Genomic DNA, 11826 nt, shown 5'->3' with positions numbered 1-11826 from the left:
TGGCTAGTTGGGATTTGCATTTAGAGCAGATGGATGTTAAAATTGCTTTTCTACATGGTGATTTAGAGGAGCAGATCTACATGCGACAGCCTGAAGGTTTCACTCAACCTGGAAACGAGTATTTAGTTTGCAGATTGAATAAATCATTGTACGGGTTGAAGCAGTCTCCGAGACAATGGTACAAATGGTTTGACTCATATATGATCAAGATTGGCTACAAACGACGTGAGTATGAATGTTGTGTCTATGTTAATAGCCTTGATGATGGTTCTTTTTTTCTGTTATTATATGTTAATTGCTGCGAAGAACATGGATGATGTTATCGGTTTGAAAACTTTATTGAGTCGGGAATTTGATATGAAAGATTTAGGTGCTGCAAAGAAAATTCTTGGAATGGAAATTTGCAGAGACAGAGACTCAAGGAAACTTTGGTTATCTCAACGGGGTTATGTTGAGAAAATGCTAGAAAGGTTTGCGATGAGTAGCGCAAAACCAATTAGCACTCCATTGGCGAATCACTTTAAGCTCTCGTCCTGATTTAGCTCACGATGTTAGTCAAGTTTGTAAGTACATGTCTAAACCTGGTAAGAAACATTGGGAAGCAGTCAAGTGGATCTTTCGGTACTTAAAGGGTACTGTGGGACATGAAATTGTTTTTGGTAGTCAGCGGGATAATCCTTTGGCTGTAGGATATGTGGATTCAGACTATACAGGTGACTTGGATAATAGAAGATCTTCAACAGGGTATGTCTTTACTCTTGGTGGAGGGCTTATTTGTTGGAAGTCTACTCTTCAATCTGTTGTGGCACTATCTACAACTGAAACTGAATACATGGCAGCGACTGAAGCTACAAAAGAAGTTTTATGGCTTACTGGTTTAGTGAAGGAGTTGGGTGTTCATCAAGGTGGAGTTCAGTTGCTTTGCAACAATCACAGTACTATTCACTTGGCTAAGAATCAAGTATATCATGCTAGAACTAAGCATATTGATGTACGTTTTCACAAGATCAGAGAGTTGGTTGCATCTGGAGAGATTTTTTTTCAGAAGGTACATACTGATGAGAATGCCGATGATATGTTCACCAAGCCAGTTACGACAGACAAGTACAAGCATTGCTTGGACTTGTTGAATGTTTCGAGTTGTTAAAGAAGTAAGGTAACCCAACCCACATTGAATGAAGCGAAGTGACCAGTACAAGGTTAATTTTGTAATTATGTAATAGGGTTTATTTATTATAAATAGAGATGTAACCTAAACCTATGAGACATTAAATAAAACTTCTAGCGCCGCCTAGGCACCGAGGACATAAGCATATTGCTAAACCTCGTTAAAATTCTTGTGTTCTTTCATTTTTCTTTACCCGATTCTATAACAAAAAGCTTTGCTTCAAAGAGATTGGGAGGTTTGCATAAGGCACATTCGGCATTCCCACAATGCAGTTGTTGATCGTGTTGCTTCTTTAGTTCAAGGCTAGCCCTTGCGTGAAGTCCTCTTTGCTGATCCACCGATCCAGGTGGTTTCATTGATTCATGTTGATAAGCAGCTTAGTGCTGCAGATACTCTAAATCTGTTCTGGTTGTTAAAAAAAAGTATGCATAACTCAATATTTGTAAAACCAAACATATTAACACTAATATATATGCCTGATCCCAAAACAACAAACTGTGCGGCTATCATGGAATTCTCCTAACTTGATTGCTCTCATGGCATTGTAAATCAATACCCAAATCATAATTTATACCTAAAGTTTGAATACTTTTGAAAATGTTTGTAACTATTTTCTTTTTGAGAAACAGGAAAAGCATGCACAAATATGTCCAAATATTACAACTCCTTTCTGTTCCCGCTTTTTGTTGTTCTTTCTTCCCAGTGGTTTGACCGATTGCAGCATGGTCGTTTTTTTTATGTCAAGATCTTTGCTATGGCAAGATTATCTAACGCTTCTATCTTCAGTCTATTTATGTTTTCTCTTTTTTTTATTAAATCTATTTATGTTTTCTAAGTATTACTTATCTTAATTGTTGGATTTTTCGAGATGTCCTAAGTGATATCACAATAGAAGTAAATGCAGTCACATTTGCTCTACACAAGGTAATTTGTTGCATTAATTTCTTCACTTAATTTTCTTTAGGGTAAACTATGCATTTAGTATCTAAACTATCCGTTTTGTTATGTTTTATATCTAAACTTTTATTTTTTTTAAATGATACCTAATGTTTAGTTTTTATTTCATTTTAGTATCCACTATTAAAAACTTAAAGTGTTTAGTACCTAAACTATCAATTTTGATTTGTTTTAGTACCTAAACTTCCAAAAAAAATTCAAAACTTTCCGTTAAATTTTGAAGAGGGTACTAAAATGAAACAAAAACTAAATTTTAGGTATGATTTTAAAAAATTAGAAGTTTAGGTACTAAAACGGATCAAAATTGATAGTTTAGGTACTAAAAGAGTAATTTACCCCTTTCTTTATATATAGTTGGTTAATATTTCTAGGCTTAATACACTTTTTTAGTGCGTAAACTATATCTCAAAATACGGTTTGGTTCCTAAAGAATTGTTTTGCTAACAAGAGATGCCTTACGTTTTCTCCGTTACACTTTTAGACCTACCATTATATTTTTTCATTTTTAAATTTTTTTAATAATAAAAATATTATTTTAAAAAAGAAAAAATTGAAAAAACTTAATTTATTTTAAAAACCCAAATATTTTATTGAAATTACAAAAAAGAAATTCTAAAAAATTAAAATCTCTCATTACAACACCCATTACCAACCCTGGTCGATCATCTCCGGCCACCAGCGTCACCATCGAACAGTCACCCACCAGTCGCTGTCCATCCAGTGATCAATCGACACCCTTACCGTCACCCAATCTCCTAAATCTCTAAAATCCCCAATATCCAAATCCTTAATCCTTAAAACCCTAATTCTCAATTTCAATTTCAATTTCCATGACCATGGATATTAAATTGCCAAAGGATTTAGTATTTAACTTTGCAATGGAGTTCTGATTTACAAACGATTGATAAGTTGTCAAATGATTTAGTATTTAAGTTTGCAATGGAGTTTTGATTTCAATTTCCATACTGTTATGATATGTGTGCGGGTGCAATTTCCTCTTATTTCTTGATGTGGACGGATCCAGAGGGATTCCGACACGTTAAGAGTGGAGCTTGTCACATACCTGGAGGTGTTGAGTCATTCGAATTGGCTGTGAATTTCTGTCATGGAATTAACTTTGAGGTTACATCTTTCAATGTGGCTCATCTCTATTATGTTTCCAATTACCTCAAAATGACCGAGGAAGATAATCTCGGCTATCATACCAAAGAGCATCTTGAAAGCATCATCTGCAAGTACCCGGAGATATGTGTTGAAGTTTTACAGCAATGTAAGAGCCTGCTTCCCCTTGCAGGTGAGTTGAAAATCACTAGCTGTTGCATCGACGCGATCACCTTGAAGGCTTGAGTGGAGCAGATCGCGTTGAGCTTCTCCTGATTAAAGTATAGCAGTTCAGACATACTTAATAGGAGCAGGCGAGCAAAATGTGAAGGAGACCGGTGGATAGAAGGTCTTTCTGTTATTCGGATTGATTTGTACGAAAGACTCGTTACTGTTATGAAATATCACGACATTCATCCCGGAAGCATCGGTGCATCCCTCGATAATTTTGCACAAAAAGAATTAACAAAGAAATGCAGTTTATCGGCCTTTTACCTGTTGAGAAACTTACAGTGCCTATCAGTTTCCTATTCAGACTTCTCAGAAGTGCAATCATGCTCGATTTCTCTGTTTCATGTTGGCTTGATTTAGAGCGGAGGATCGGATCGTAGTTGGATATTGCAACCCTTGACGACGTTTTAATCCCGTATTTTCAACATGAAGGAGACAATATCTTATTCAATGTCAATACAGTTCAAAGTATATTGGTAAACCTTTCACAGTAAGATGATAGTAAAGAAGATATAGAGGATGATGCATGGGTTTTCAAATCCAATAGTTCTCGATCACCATCCCAAATTGTATTGTTTAAAGTTGCAATATTAGTAGATAATAACTTGGTCGAAATCGCTCCGGATGCAAACCTCAAGCCTACGAAATTCATGGGAATTGTGGAGACGTTACCGGAACATGCATGGACTATCGACAAGGTCGATATTGAGTTATCGATATTTACCTGAAAGTATGTATGTTGGCAAAATAGACTGCAAAACCACACCGTTAGCATTGACATGAAAGATAAACAGTAATTGAAAAAAAATAGATTGGTAAATCGTGTCGTGGTATAACCACTGCCTTAGAAACGAATTCGCCCCGATGTGTGTAATCGCTGCAGCAGGCGGACCGTCCCCCGAGGTTAACACAGTCGCTTCGAATTTCGTACACATGAAATTAGAGTGGACTGCTGATGGTATTGCACTTCTGATCGGAAAGCACACAGAGAGAACTTTAGAAAACACTTGGAGAGTGAATTCTGAAATGTTGAGAATGAGTTGAGAAGCTGAATATAGCTCTCTATTTATAGGATAGAAATAGGGTTAAAATTGTCCATAAAATTTCAGGATTAAATCTCTTCTTTGTAACAGCTGAAACGTCTAGATGAACCTGACTCAGAAATGGTCCAGGTTCATTGCATCATTATTCAGCTGTTATAACTCCCGAAATTATATCATGTAACCCCTGGAATTAAATCAAATAACTCCTGTAACTCCTAATATTAACAGCTTGTCCCCTTTGTACAAAACTGGAAATCAGTCCAGATACATCTTAACGTTTTTTATTTAATTTAGGAAAATTTGTTTAATTTCTGATAACTCTCATAAACTAGCTGTTATCATTTAAATTTAAACAGTCCTCAGTAGCCTATAAATATCAGTTGAAATCTTTCACATTTTTTCATTTGTTTCTTTCAAAGAGAAATTCCTCAAGAATTTTCTCTAAAAAAATAGTATTCGTGCGGACGTGTCAAAGACACGTATTACCATGACCATGACCACGACCATGACCACGACCACGAGCCGAGATGAGACGGACGGCGGCAGCGGTGGTGCGCGAGAGTCCCCCTTGTTCTCTTTCACTCAACAAGGAAGTGGGAAATCCAAACCATAAATACCCATTCCCAATAATATTTCCAATACTATGTGGGATTGAGCATTACCAACATTCCCCCACTAATACGAAATAATTCTTCTAAAACTCGAAAACAAACTTTCCAGAAGAGCAATAGCGAGATTACTTAAGCACTGGTGAACGTATATGGAACTAGTACATAGTGATAATGAGCAATCATTCTCTTAGATAAGTGAAACTAGTCTGGAACTTTCTAACTTGGGGGTAAACTCATAACACACAACTAACCCCTTCATCCACCTGAGTCCTCGATGTTAGATATATATATATATATAAAAGTATATATTTGGCCATCTTACCTCAGGATTCTAGTAACTGTGCTAGAAAAATGGCCCAACATTTTTCATAGAAGGCGGCTAACCCTTCTCACTTACATAGGTTATTTCATCAAGTTTATCTCGATATAAACCACCCTTAACAGGAATATGAAATAATTAAGAGCTTTTATAAAAGCTTAACCTCACAAAGAGTATGGTGAGTTTCTTCAAGTTCATTATAAATGAACCACCCAAACTCTGGGCTAAGAAGTCATTAAGAATAAATATTCAACCTCATTAAGTCCTTCTCACTAGAACCAACCAAATACTTGTATTTGAATTTATTAAGAGTTTAACAAACTCAACCTTTCTGTTGGTAAGTTCATTATTTCCTTCTCACTTAGGAATACCCACTCAAATTGGGTTATGAACTTATTAAGAATAGATATTCAGCCAAAATCGGTAAATTCATCAAGTTTTCTCACTAAGACTACCCAAAGCCTGGGCTACGAATTTATTAAGAGCACTTAAGCTCATCATGGGCATGCACATTATTCGTCATAGGGATAGGAAGTAGGAATGTGCACTATGAGTCTTTCCATGGTTTCGTTTGACCACATGGAACTTAGATAACTAAGTTGGGTATCCACCATGAATTCCTCAACCAATGGGCTTGAGACCCATCCCCCTCGACGAATCTAGAACCAGCTTCTGACTTAACCCATTGGTAAGCGGATCTGCTAGGTTCCTTTCCGACTTCACATACTCTAAAGAGAGCACTTCATTCTTTATTAAGTGTCTAACTGATTCATGCCTTATGCAAATGTGTCTTTTCTTACCATTGTAAGCTTGGTTCTTAGTCACACATATCGCAGCATGTGAATCACACAATAATGAAACTGGAGGAGTCGGTCTTCCCCACAAAGGAATATCTGCTAACAAGCTTCTGAGCCACTCGACTTCTTGCCCAGCTAGTTCAATAGCTATAAACTCTGACTCCATGGTAGAATGAGCAATACAAGTCTGCTTTGATGATTTCCACGAGATTGTTGCTCCACCCAAAGTAAAAACATACCCGCTCGTAGAGCTTACCTCATCATTATCAGAAATCCAGTTGGCATCACAATATCCTTCTAGTACCGCAGGAAAGCCAACAAACTTAAGTTTCCAATCCAAAGTACCCTTAAGATACTTTAGTAAGCGTTTAAGAGCAATCCAGTGCTCACTACTCGGATTATGAGTATATATACTCAGTCTACTCACAACATAAGCAATATCAGGCCGAGTATAGTTCATTAAGAATATTAAGCTCCCAATTAATTTAGCATATTCAATTTGGGAAACACTACTTCCTTTATTCTTAATTAGATGTATGCTAGGGTCATAAGGAGTTCAAGCATGGACGACATTAAAACTGTCAAATTTCTTTAGCACTTTCTCTATATAATGTGCTTGACATAAAGAAAATCTCTTCTCAGTTTTGGTAACTTTGACTCCTAAGATTACATCTACTTCTCCCAAATCTTTCATCTCAAACTTAGTGGACAAGAAATTTTTAACTTTGTTAATGGACTCAATGTTAGAACTAAAAAACAACATGTCATCAACATAAAGACTTATGATAACACATTCAGTGTCAAACATCTTCGAATACTCACAAGCATCCAAACCATTCATAACAAAACCAAAAATAAGAATAGTTTTATGAAATTTCTCATACCACTGTTTAGGAGCCCGCTTAAGTCCATAGAGTGACTTTTTTAGTCTACAGACTTTTTCTTCCATACTAGGTGCTTCAAAACCTAGTGGTTGCTCTATGTAAATCTCCTCATCTAGATCTCCATTCAAGAAAGCAGTCTTAACATCCATTTGATGTATCTATAACTTATGAATATAGGCTAGTGCAAATAATGCACGAATCGTTGAGATTTTTGTAACGGGAGAGTATGTATTGAAGTAGTCTAAACCAAACCTTTGAGTGAACCCTTTGACGACTAACCTTGCCTTGTACCGCTGAATCGAACCATCTGGCCTTAGTTTCTTCCGGAAGACCCATTTGTTGGAGATTTATTTGAATCCCTTAGGCAAGTCAACTAATTCCCAAGTATGATTAGACATTATCGATTCTAGTTCATCATTAACAACTTTTTTCCAAAAACTAGCATCGATAGATCTTATATCTTCTTCAAAAGTTTTAGGATCCTCATCTAACAGAAAAATTTGAGCTATAGGATCTGAAATGGAGTCTAAATCATTTATCTCAGAAATAAAGGAAGTAATGAAGTCTGGTCCAAAAGAGGTTTTAACTCTTTGCCTTTTACTTCTTCTAGGCTCAAAATCAATTTGTTCAGAAAACCTAGTAGGATTACTAGACGAAGTCGATGGAATATATTCTATTTGTGTTTCAATATTTATTCTTGGTTCCTTTAAAGGAAAAGTATTTTAAAAAAAAATAGCATCCCTTGACTCACAAATAGAATAATCTTGTAAAAGCATGAATCTGTATGCAACACTATTCGTAGCATACCCTATAAACACTGCATCAACAGTTTTAGGTCTGATGGTGGACTTTTAAAGTCTGGCAAACCCACTTTAGCCAGACACCCCCACACTTTCAGGTATTGTAAATTAGGAGCGTATCCTTTCCACAATTCATATGGGGTATAATCTAATTTCTTATGAGGAACTCGGTTCAAGATATGAGTTGACGATAGAATGGCTTCCCTCCACATGTTATCAGATAACCCTGAACTTATTAGTAAAGAATTCATCATCTCTTTTAAATTTCTATTTTTCTTTTCGGCTATACCATTCTGTTGAGGAAAATAGGGGCTGAAGTTTCATGAATTATGTCATTCTTTTCACAAATATCTTTTAAGAAATTAGATCCATATTCATCACCTCTATCATATCTAACCCGTTTAATTCTCCTATCTAACTGATTTTCAACTTCTGCCTTATAAATAAGAAAGAAGCTTTCAGCTTCATCTTTAGTCCTTATGAGATAAACTTTTATATATCTTGAATAATCATCTACAAAAGTTATGTAGTAATGTTTTCCTCCTTTACTTTCAGTGTTTCTAAAATCTGCTAGATCAGTATGAATAAGTTCTAACAACTAAGTCTTTCTATTAGAAACAGTTTTAAAGTGAGGTCTAGTATGCTTAGTTTCTACACAAATCTCACATTTGTTAAAGCTAGTTGTGTCTAGTTTAGGCAGAACATTCATATTTATTAATTTCTTTAAAGAATGAATATTCACGTTTCCTAATCTAGCATGCCACATATCAATGGATTCAACAATATAAGCAGAAGTGGTAGCTTTATTTTCATTAAATTGAGTTTCTATGACAAATAAACCATTGCTTAAAAACCCTTTCCCAACATAATCACCATTTCGGGAAAGTACAAGTTTATCTACCTAAAAAACAAACTTAATTCATGCCTTATTCAGAAGCCCACCACTTATCAAATTTCTACGCAAGAAAGGTACATACAGAACATTATTTAAAGCCAGAGTTTTACCAGAGGTCAGATTGAGTAAAACCTTGCCTTCGCCTAGCACTTCAGAGCTGCTAGAGTTCCCCATGTACACACGTTCACCTACGTTCCCATCCTCGAATTCGGTGAAAAACTCCTTCCTTGCACAGAAATGCTTTGAAGCGCCAGTGTCAACAACCCATTCTGAATTGTTTTCCACTAGATGGACTTCTGAGACCACCGCAGCAATGATCTCATCATCTTCTTCTACAACGTGTATCTGTGGCTTGTTTTCATTCTAGTGGTCTTAGCGGTGTTGGCATTGGTAAGCTTTGTGGCCGGGTAAACCGTAGACATAGCACTTAAGCGTCTTTCATTCAGGTTTGGCCTTTCCTGAATTCTTGAAGTTGGTAGCCTTCTGAGGTTTCGCCTTCTTGTCTTGATTCCCACGTTTCATGATCTTATTAAATTTAGACTCAACCAAGTTAGCTCTAAAAGATAAATTACTCATATAATTAGTAAGCTTATCTTTTAAACGGTTGACTTCTTCAATCTTCATATGGCCCACGAGCTCTTCAAGAGAAATTTATCTCTTCTTATGCTTAAGAGAGTTACGGTAGTCAAACCAGGACTTGGGCAGCTTCTCAATGAGAACATTGGCTTGCAGCACCTCACACATTTGCATCCCTTCGGCGATGTTGTCAGCGACTAGGTTCTCATAGTCATGGACTTGATCCATTATCAGCTTGTTATCAGTCATCTGAAATTTGAGCCATTCGCCGACAACGTACTTCTTGATGCCAGCATCGTCCGCACCATACTTTTTATCGAGAGTATTCCATATTGCCTTGGCACTCCTTTCTCTAAGGAACATATCAAATAATTTATTTGACATGTGACAGAGCAGATTTCTTCGCATTGTTTTGTTGTCTTTCTCGTACTTCTCGTAGGTAGCGAGTGCAACAGCGGTAATTGCTAGGGCATCATCATTGAGGATCGCATCAGCATCATTACTAGTAGCTAGGGTTGGCGGCATGGTAGGTGGTGGCTTGAGCAACACGTAGTCAAGATCAAGTTGCTCGAAGAATATCAAGATTCTTTGGGACCACCTTTTATAATTCTTTCCATCAAGTGCATCGAGCTTGGAAAGATCGGGTATCAGTTTGCTCAAAGGTGTTGACATAATTGTAGTATATTTGAATTCGTTTCTAAATTGTTGGTAAAATAGACTACAAAACCACACCTTTAGCACTACCAGGAAAGATAAACAGTAATTGAAAAAGAATAGTTTGGTAAATCGTGCCGTGGTATAACCACTACCTTAGAAATGAATTCGCCCCGATGTGTGTAATCGCTGCAGTAGGCGGACCGTCCCCCGAGGTTAACACAGTCGCTCCAAATTTCATACACCCAAAACTGGAGTGGACTGCTGATGGTATTGCACTTCTGATCGGAAAGAACACAGAGAGAAATTTAGAAAACACTTGGAGAGTGAATTCTGAAATGTTGAGAGTGAGTTGAGAAGCTGAATATAGCTCTCTACTTATAGGCTAGAAATAGGGTTAAAATCGTTCATAAAATTTCAAGATTAAATCTCTTCTTTGTAATAGCTAAAACGTTTAGATGAACCTGGACTATTTCTGAGTCAAGTTCATCTAGACGTTTTAGCTGTTACAAAGAGGAGATTTAATCCTGAAATTTTATGGATGATTTTAACCCTATTTCTAGCCTATAAATAGAGAGCTATATTCAGCTTCTCAACATTTCATAATTCGCTCTCCAAGTATTTTCTAAAGTTCTCTCTGTGTGTTTTCCGATGAGAAGTGCAATACCATCAGCAATCCACTCCAGTTTCGGGCGTACGAAATTCAGAGCGACCGTGTTAACCTCGGGGGACGGTCTGCCTACTGCAGCGATTACACACATCGTGGCGAATTCGTTTCTAAGGCAGTGGTTATACCACGGCACGGTTTACCAATCTGTTCTTTTTCAATTACTGTTTATCTTTCCTGTCAGTGCTAACGGTGTGGTTTTGCAGTCTATTTTACCAACAATGTATGATGATTTCAATAACCATTACATGCTACTGCCTATGTAATGAATCCATTTTCAGACTCATCAGGATTTATCGGATGGAGACAAGAATAAGCTATATAAACTAATCGATTTCCAAAAGCTGTTAGAAGAAGTCGACGCACATGCAGCACAAAACAAACAATTTTCTGTTCAATCAATAGTTCAAGTTCTTTATTTCGAGTAATTAATGCTACCAACTGCCTTGTGCTATTCGTATCCTGACAGTGAATCACCATTCTTAGAGAATAATCAGCGATGCTGTCAGTGCAACAATGTCCCCAAGAGACAACTATGCATCTTTGAGGCGAGAAAACGGGGAGCTTAAACTCAAGCTGACTATGATGTGGATGAGATTCAATGATCTAGAGAAAGATCATGTTTGCATGAGGAGGGATATGGTGAAGTCCCATTCTCATCAATTTATGACATCTTTCTCAAAGAAAATCGATAAACTAAACTTGTTTGGGCATATTTCTTCGAGAGGATCGACTTCTCCTTCATGGCAGTCATATAGAACTGTTATAATATTGGAACGATTATCGACAAATAAATAAACAAGATAAAAAAAAACAAAGAGTATCAAAATTTACGTGAAAAAACTACGGGCAGAGGAGAGGAATTTTACTAATACGAAGTAAGAAAATACAAGAGGATTTTGGTGAAAGAAAAACTTGATATTTAACATTACTCTTAGGGGGTGTTTAGTTAACGGAATGTAAGATTACCTTTGAGAATAACATTATCCAATATAATATTACTATGAGAATGTTATATTACCTTATTAAATTATAAATACTTCAATGAAAGTTCATAGAAATATTTTAATTGTTATACTATCTAACTTTTAAAAAATATATATATAATATATAATTAGTACAG

The 11826-nt window shown here is 36.4% G+C and overlaps 1 pseudogene; it reads left to right on the top strand.

Annotated features, from left to right (window-relative positions):
* The first annotated feature begins 2002 nt into the window (after nt 1-2002).
* Nucleotides 2003-11501, top strand: LOC120171140 (annotated as a pseudogene).
* The last annotated feature ends 325 nt before the right edge of the window (nt 11502-11826 follow it).

This window comes from Hibiscus syriacus, unplaced genomic scaffold (assembly GCF_006381635.1).
Source record: "Hibiscus syriacus cultivar Baekdansim isolate YM2019G1 unplaced genomic scaffold, ASM638163v2 tig00111812_pilon, whole genome shotgun sequence".
Lineage (NCBI taxonomy): Eukaryota > Viridiplantae > Streptophyta > Magnoliopsida > Malvales > Malvaceae > Hibiscus > Hibiscus syriacus.
The sequence above is the reverse complement of the archived record's forward strand: the minus strand, read 5'-3'. Positions and strand labels throughout refer to the sequence as shown.